The sequence below is a fragment of the Taudactylus pleione genome, unplaced genomic scaffold (assembly GCF_031769625.1).
Source record: "Taudactylus pleione unplaced genomic scaffold, aTauple2 ptg000179l, whole genome shotgun sequence".
Taxonomy (NCBI): Eukaryota; Metazoa; Chordata; class Amphibia; order Anura; family Myobatrachidae; genus Taudactylus; species Taudactylus pleione.
Window position 1 is genome coordinate 14,250,502 of NW_028284581.1, and position 8,993 is coordinate 14,259,494.

An 8,993-nucleotide genomic window follows, 5' to 3' on the forward strand; every position below is an offset into this window, starting at 1 on the left:
AATTGAGCTGGTATAATCACCAAGTCTATATAAGTTACATATATTCAATTATAATACATATTATGGTATGTTTCAGAATATACAATAATATAAGACATATTGAGTAACGATTATTTACTGTGAAGGCTTATAAGGTCTATGATTTACTACTATATAAAAGAGACATAGATTCTCTAATATCATAGTAACAATAAGAATAGCAGCACCCAGTGAGTCAAGTGTCTTGATATTTTATTTCACATTCTATCTTTTTTCACTATTTCTTCTATCTATATTATTTTAACTATATTTCACATAATAAGGTTTTTAATATATACCAATAAAGGTTATATTTTATGCGTTATTTGTATTTGTGCGCCTATAAAGGACATTCTGTTTTCTCATTTCTTTTGAGATATTGATTTGGTTCTATTGGTTTGTGTCCCAGGCAGCACCCCCAGACAATTAAAATGTGTGTGAAATAGTCAATTGGGGTTTCATCATAGTGGTTAGTGCAGTGGTTCCCCTCCCCTTTCCCGTCAAAACTGAACCCATTTGGCTTCTGAATCAGAAATAATAGGATTTTACTCCAATCTGTAATTGATTCTCTGGAACCGGGATAATGACTCCCACCGTTAGCAGGGATTGTATAGCCTGTTGAAGGGGCAAGACCTTTACAGAACCCACCACTGGGCTTATGCAAAAGAATCTTTGGGGAGGACTCCTCCAGAATGTCAGGGCGTAGAGACCACTCCCCGAAACCCAGGCATCTATTGTCGTGCGATGCCAGGTGTCCAAAAACCGAAGTCGGCCTCCTACCCTGTTGTCCCCCAGGGGGAGGCCCGTCCCATCAGGCCACTGGTTTAGCTTGGGCTCTAGGAGCAGGACGGCTGTTCGGCCAGGGTTTCTTAGACCCCGGTCTTTTTGCCGAACTAAATATCGCCGAGGGCTGACCTCTGGCCTTACCTGGTCGCCGAAAGAACGATAGTTTAGGTTTGGTCACAGCTGATGGTAGGCCAGCCATTTTAGAGGCTGCCACCGTAGCCACAATTTTGTCTAATTCTGTGCCAAAGAGAACGCCTCCCGTAAACGGAAGGGATTCTAGGGCCTTCTTGGACCAAGCGTCCGCCTTCCAATCTCTTAACCACACGGCTCTGCGTGCCACCACCAAGACCAGTGATGCTTTGGAAGATAGTATACCAGCATCCAAAGCCGCGTCTCCCAGATAAGATGTTGCTTCCTTAACATAGGAAATAATCTCCAGCTGTTCCTTGGATGCTTCTGGCAGTGACTGTTAGTGCCTCCATCCATTCTTCAATGGCCTTGAAACCCAAACCGTAGCCATAGCTGGACGAGTGGCTGCTCCCAAGAGCGAGAAGATTGTTTTAAAATAACCATCAAGTCTCCTATCTGTGGAGTCCGTGAGACAGGAAGCAGATGGTATGGGCAGAGTGGCACTCTTTACCAGCTTTGCCAAATGTGCATCTACAGACGGCGGAATTTCCTACTTAGCACACTCCTCTGACGGGAATGGGTATAAGGCTGCCACCTCTTTTGAAGGACAGAATTTCCTACTTGGACAACTCCATGCTTCCTCCATAAGCTCCAACAGGTGCTCTGATTTGGGGAACTCCGCCTTGACCACCTTCTGGCGCTTAAACACCGGCGCTTTTTTCTGCGGAGGCTCTCCCTCATCTATATTCAGAACAGTCTTGACCGCCCTAATCAAAAAAGGGACGTCAGACACTGAAAAATGATCCTCCCCTTCTCCGGAGACAGACTTCTGAGAGGAATCATGTATCTCTTCATCCTCCGAGGATGTATCGGAGTCATCTCCTTTCTCTGTGGCGTGGCCTGCGTGAGGGGCCGAATGCCGTCTGGCCTTTGGCTGTTTTGATCTAGCAGCTTGTGGCGGTTGCTGAAAAGCTGCTGAAGATGATGCCATGCCCCGTTCAGCATACATAGCCACCTACGATGGGTGCATAGATGGCATAACTATAGGGGCGCTGCATCTCCTGAGGGTACCCCCATACCGGGGGAGCTGGGGCAGCCAAACGCTCCGCCACTTGTGCCATAATCTGGGAAAAAGCCCAAGGGGGTTCTGGTCCAGAGGCTGGTAAACATGACTGATGCGGTGATTGTCTAAAGCACTTACTGCATAATCCATTTTGTATGAAGTCCTGTGGAGATAACCCTGCTTTGCAACCCATACAAGATACCAGCACAGGGGCTTCAGCCACCTGTCTTTCAGACTCCTTAGACATAATATTTTATGTCAAGTTCTGAGTATACATGCAATTTTGTTTCACTCCAACTGCCCACACACCTGTAGTAGAGTGTTATAGGGAGAAACAGTAGTGATAGGTTACAAGCTGACAGTTATTGACATAAAAGGCAATACCACACACACATTCAAATCACATGCAATGCATAAATATTTCACCCCCTTGTGAATATATGCACTCTAAGCTCTTGTCACTACGAACAGCCTCAGGCTTAGTAGGATAGAGAGCTCTGTAAAAACCTGTCACCGTAGGAGAGGTATACAGGGAGAATGATCCAGCCTCCTGAGTGTACAGCCACGAGAGCATGAGAGTGGTCTCTGGCTGACACATATAGAGGGAGGCTGGGGGGAGCAAACCCGAACTCGGGAACCTTTGGACTGGGCCAGCATGAGGGTAGGGGGGAGGGGCCGCCGGGGAAAAGCGAATCTCCCCTATGCTGCATGGAACCACCCGGCACACTGACCTGGCCACCACTAGTCCCCAACTGTCAGGATCCCTCACGTCCCGATGGTCTAGTGCGGGAGACAGTCTGCCCGAGTCCTCACTGCAGCGTGCCCCCGGCCAGTCTCCACCGCCGGAGGCCAGACCACCACGTGGTCCCGGCGTCAGCGGCCGCCAACATCACCTTACCTGCATCCCCTTGTCCCGGTTGCAATCCAGGGCTCTGCGCCCCTACCGAAATCACTGGCTTCACACCAGTGTTGCAGCGCCGGAGGGCGTAGGTGGAGCGGCTACATGGGCGTCCGGCGGACTCTTAGCTGCTTCTGGTTTCCCTTCCGTCAGCACGTGCCTCCTGCTCAGTTGTCGAGTCAAAACTATTTTTTTATTTCTCATCTACGGGACTGCTCCTGCAGTCCCACTGTCCATGTGGTGTCAACCACACCAAACAGAAGAACTGACTGACTACCTTGGCCGGGGTATATGTGAGGAGGACCCAGTGCATCCTGGGAGCTACTTTTTAACAGTTTGGTGTCCGGATCACATACCAACGTATTGGCTGTGGACCCCATGGACCTCGAAGAAGAAATATATTTTTGGGAGAATATAACTTAAATGAAAGCTTTTTTTTTTTTAATCATACATTGTTCTTAATCTTTAATACTGGCCACAGAAATAGTGGTGGTACCTGCTTTGAGACTAGGTTACTACAGACAGCCCTGTTGAAACCAGCACAAGAATTAGGCCCCCATGAAATTGCCAATATGAGAAAAGACCAGGCTTGCGCATGCGAGACTCTGGAAGATACGTGCATTCCATCTGAAACAGGACATGATCACTGGTCAGCTCAACCAGGAAGTAGTGGGAAATCAAAATGGTATTTCAATTATGCAATAGAGAACAGTTTTTCTAGACTGATATTGGCATATGATCTGTAATTGGCTGAGTGAAGAAAAAAAAACAACAAAACATGGTACTGCCTGTATATAATAGTGAGGTTATATTTGTTATTGGGTATAATATTTCCGCTAGTCTTAATCGTAATCCTGTTATAATAGAAAGAGTATCAGTTTCTAAAAGAAAGGAATAGAGCTACAAACAGATTTGGAGGTCTAGTTGCTAAGAAATTCCTATTGGTCCATTGTGTTGAATAGCATTTCTAATATGTCCCAATATCAGAAACGGGATGGCAAAGTGGTGGGCGTTCCTGGGCGGTGACTAGAAATTAACGCAAAGAAGTCTGCCCCAAACACTAAGCCACAGAGGCCATGTTCAGATGGAGAAACTGCACCTGCAATAGGTCTGGTGAACTGTCCATGGTGTGCCGATTGTGCCATCTAAAGAAACACCTGTGGTATTACATCACGCAGAGACGCTGAAAGTGGGCATCTCGGTGCTTGCACATTCAGGATACTACACCAGGGGAAGGCTGCAACTAGCATCTACATATCGCAGCCACGGCTTTGGCAACAAGCACAAGAGCAGACGCAACAGCAGCGTCCATCTCCGAATCAGGCCCTAAGAATCAGAGTAGGCTCTGAGAAGATGGCATCTGCAGTGGAATAGTATGTGCATTTACATTTTTTTTTTGTCATTATGATTGTCTTAGACATGCCCACCAACTTCAACAGAGGCGATAGCAAAGCACATCTGTAAATTCTTTTTCCCTTCCCTTATGATTTTGTTTCATGCGTGACTTTAAAGTGCCTGTATTTTATACAATTGTAAATGCATTCACAGGATAGACATATTATATTTACCTACATTTACACTATATGATGGATATATACCATCCATCACAAAGTAGTTGACTGAAGCGAAGGACCATACCCATCACATATTTGCATTGTGTCAGGTTCACCAGTTATAGAAAAGGCATATCAGTTATTTCTTGATTTCTGGATGGGGAAGGGGGTGTGTAGCCCTTGGCCTATGTTCAGATGTGCAATGCTATCATGTATTATTTAGCAGCAGGATTACAGCTCCTCATAATTCTTTGCTGGGGTAATTTGGAAAATGGGATTTTGGTACCTACCGGTAAATCCTTTTCTCTGATTCCACAGGGGACACTGGAGGTGCTTACGCTGGGGTATAGAGGCGTGGATAACTGGAGCTGGCACTTTAAAATAATCTAGAAGTGTGAAGCTCCTCCCCCTCTATGCCCCCATCAGCCCTCAGTTTAGAAAATGAAGACCGAGAGGAGATGGAGAACAAGCGGAGTAAAAAGGAGAGAAGAACACACAATAATCAAAACATACAACATACGGAACAAACCGAACAGGCAGGCGAACAGCGCTGAGGTGGGCGTCCAGTGTACCCTGTGGAATCAGAGAAAAGGATTTACCGGTATGTACCAAAATCCCATTTTCTTTCATCCACTAGGGGACACTGGAGGTGCTTACGCTGGGGACGTCCCAAAGTTTTCCCCACGGGCGGGAGCGCTCTGCGGCACCTGCAGAACTAGGCGGCCAAAACGATATGCCGAAACAGTGAACGTATCAATTTGGTAAAACTTGACAAACGTGTGAACTGAAGACCAAGTGGCCGCACGGCACAATTATGACGTGGAGGCTCCCCTACCGGCCGCCCTTGACGCACCCACAGAACGTGTGGGATGAGCCGAAATGGACGAAGGAGGCCGGTATTAACATAAGCCTGATGAATGTCAGCCGGATCCAACGTGCCAAAGTCTGCTTAGACACTGGCCAACCCCTCCGAACCGCATCATAGAGGACAAAAAGCGACACAGACTTACGGAGGGAAGCAGACCTGTCAACATAGATGCGGGGAGCTTCAACCACATCCAAGGTAGAAGAACCACCAGAGTCCTTCACCCAAGATGGTACCACAATAGGCTGATTAATATGAAAAGCCGACACTACCTTGGGAAGGAAGGCGGCTACCTTCCGGAGTTCCACCCTATCAGCATGAAACAGAAGGTAAGGTGGCTTATAGGACAGAGCACTCAATTCTGAAACTCTACTAGCCGATGCTAGAGCCAGGAGGAGGACAGTCTTCCAAGACAAGTACTTAATATCAACCTCTTCCAAAGGTTCAAACATGGACGACTGAAGAAACAGAAGCACCGAGTTCAAGTCCCAGGGAGCTATCGGAGGTACAAAAAGGAGGCTGCAAACGCAGGACTCCCTGAAGAAACGTCTGCACCTCAGGAATGAGGGCCAGTTTCCGTTGAAAGAAAATGGAAAGGGCAGAAACCCTTTAAAGTTCCAAGACGAAGGCCAGAATCCAGACCAGTCTGAAGAAAAAACAGAAACCGGGACACCGAAAAGTCCTAGAGTGAAGATCCCAACTGGAACACCACGAGATATAAGAACGCCAGAGGCGATGATAATGCGCAGCCGAAACTGGTTTCCTGGCACGTAGCATGGTGGGAATAACAGTCTGGGATTCCTCTTTATCTTAGGACATCGGTTTCAAGAGACACCCCATTAAACGCAGTTGCGCTAGGTTGGAGTGTATGAAAGGACCCTGCTGCAGCAGATCCGGGCACAGAGGAAGGGGCCACGGATCATCTGCCAATAGGGACCGAAGGTCCGAGAACCAACTTCTCCAAGGCCAGTGCGGAGCCACGAGAATGACTCGTGTTTTATCCTTTTTAGCAGTCGAGGAAGTGGAATCGGAGGAAAAAGGTCAACAAAGTCCTAGATCCACAGAACTGTCAGAGCGTCTACTGCCACTGTCTGCGGATCTCAAGTTCTTGACACGTATAGCAGGAGCAGACGATTCAATAGTGACGCCATGAGGTCCACCTGAGGACATCCCCATCGACGTATCAGCGCGTTGAACACGTCTGGATGAAGCTTCCATTCCCCGGGATGGATATCCTGGCGGCTTAGGTAATCTGCTTCCCAGTTGTCCACACCCGGGATGAATACCGCCGACAGGATTACAGACTGGCTCTCGGCCCACCTGAGAACCTGAGTTACTTCTCGCATGGCCCTGCGACTCAGAGTCCCTCCTTGGCGGTTGATGTACGTGACGGCCGTCGCGTTGTCGGACTGAACTCTTACCGGACGAGTTCTTAGAAACTCTGTTGCTTCTATCAGAGCATTGTAAATCGCTCTGAGTTCCAACTCATTTATGGGCCACTTTTGTTCTAGAGGGGACCATCGACCCTGAAAGTGATAATCGAGGACTACTGCTCCCCATCCTCGAAGGCTGTCTGAATCTCCGGCCCGCTAAAAGATTGTTGGATTGTGTCCACCAGAGAAGGGTCACTCTGGTAGCTGGGCTCAGATGGATCTGTCAATGTAGAAGCAGATGAGACCCTGACCCCTGTGTTAGTAGGTCCAGCTGAAACACCCAAGAGTGGAATCGCCCGAACTGTAGTGCCTCGAAGGCCGCTACCATCTTCCCCAGGAAACGCAGACAAAGAAGGATTGAGATTTGATTTCTTGAAGTTTATTATCCAACAGTGTTGGAATGTGGTTCCCAGATGGGAACGTGGAGATAGGCATCCGTGATATCCAGGGATAATAGGAACTCTCCTGGTTCGAAGCTTGCAATAACTGACTGCAGAGACTCCATTTGGAACCGATACATCTTCAGATACAGGTTCAATGACTTGAGGTTCAAGATGGGCCTGACCGATCCATCCGGTTTGGGTACTACAAACAGGTTAGAGTAAAACCCCATACCTCGTTGATGGAACCGGAACTGGCACAGATGATACTACTAGAGAATGGATAGCCTCCTGTAGAACCCTGGCCCAGTCTGCAGGTATTGGCAGACTTGTAGTGAAGAACCGAGGTGGAGGGGGGACCTCGAAGTCTATTCGGTACCCCATGGAAATTAGTCTGCGGATCCACGGTTCTGGAGACGTCTGGTTCCAAACTTGTTGAAATCTTTGCAGGCGGGCTCCCACTGTAGGTGGTCCCAGGTGGGACGGAAGACCGTTATGCCACCTGTTTCTCAGCTGACTTAGGCTCCTGTCTACGTGCAACCGTGTGTGGGCGGCCTCTACCTCTGTCGCCTCTTGCTTGGAAGCCCCTCTGGCTCTCCCACGAAAGGAATGTGGCGCACGAACGGAATGAAACGAAGGTCCAGCGTAGGCTCTTCTGGGAGCCGGTGCAGTTGATGGAAGGAAGACTTACCCCCCCCCCCCCCGTGGCATGGGATATCCATTTGTCTAATTCCGGGCCAAACAGCATGTCACCATTGAATGGTAAACCCTCCACCGCACGCTTGTATTCTGCGTCCGCCTGCTAGGCGCGCAACCAGAGGGCTCTGCGGCCCGAAAGAGCAGAGGCAGATATGCGAGCACTAATCTGACTAATATCTTTTGACGCTTCTCCCAGGAAAACTGCAGACTCACGGATGTGTTCTGCTAGTAGGCGTAACTCTGCTCTGGAAGTACCAGAGTCCAAACCTGTAATCAACTGGTCAGCCCAGCAAACCAAAGCCTTGTTAACCCAAGCAGTAACAAGGGTGGGCCTAAGCTGAGCACCCGCTGCAGTATAAATAGATCTTAGCGTTGTCTCCAATTTACGATCCGAAGGATGTTTTAGTACTGTAGCTCCCGGTACTGGGAGTGCTGTTTTCTTAAGAGAGACGGGAGATGGACGCATCAACTGGAGGGAGCGTTCCCCACTTTTCCATCATGGATGATGGAAAAGGGTAGCTAGAAGGAAACCGGCGCAGAATTTGGAACAGTTTATCCGGTTGTTTCCAGGCCACTGAGAGCTGCTATTGAAGATGCAGTGAGAACGGAAAAACCGCCGAGCTCTTTGGTTGTTCATGAAATAATTCACACTCCTGGAATGCAGAAATAACATCTTCAGATAATTTAAGGATTTTTCTGACCGCCAAAATTAGAGATTCCACCCCGGGAGAGGTGGACTCTAACTCTAGAGGGGTATCGTCCTGTAACGCTTCCTACAATTCCCCTTCCTCAGCGAGGAATTCCTCGTCAGACTCTTCTGACTGGAGAACAGTCGATAAAGGACGCTTTTGTGTCGGTCCTTGTAAGAAAGTGGCGGGTGCGGACACAGCTGTACCCAAAACCTGTACCAGGGTGTCAAGAGACTTGGTTAGCCCAGCAACCCAGGGAGGCTGAGACTTACATGCCTCAGCTAACTCAGACGTTAAATTCGTCATTACTCCTACCGTGTCAGCGGCCCATGGAGGCGCAGGTGAGGCAGTATTAGCCACAGGTGGATCAATTGCTATACAAGCATCACATAACGTGGACCCAGCAGCATGCGGCTTGGTTAGTTTGTTGTTACACCTAGAACAAACAAATATCTTTTGAGATGCCTTTGTTCTGTTTGA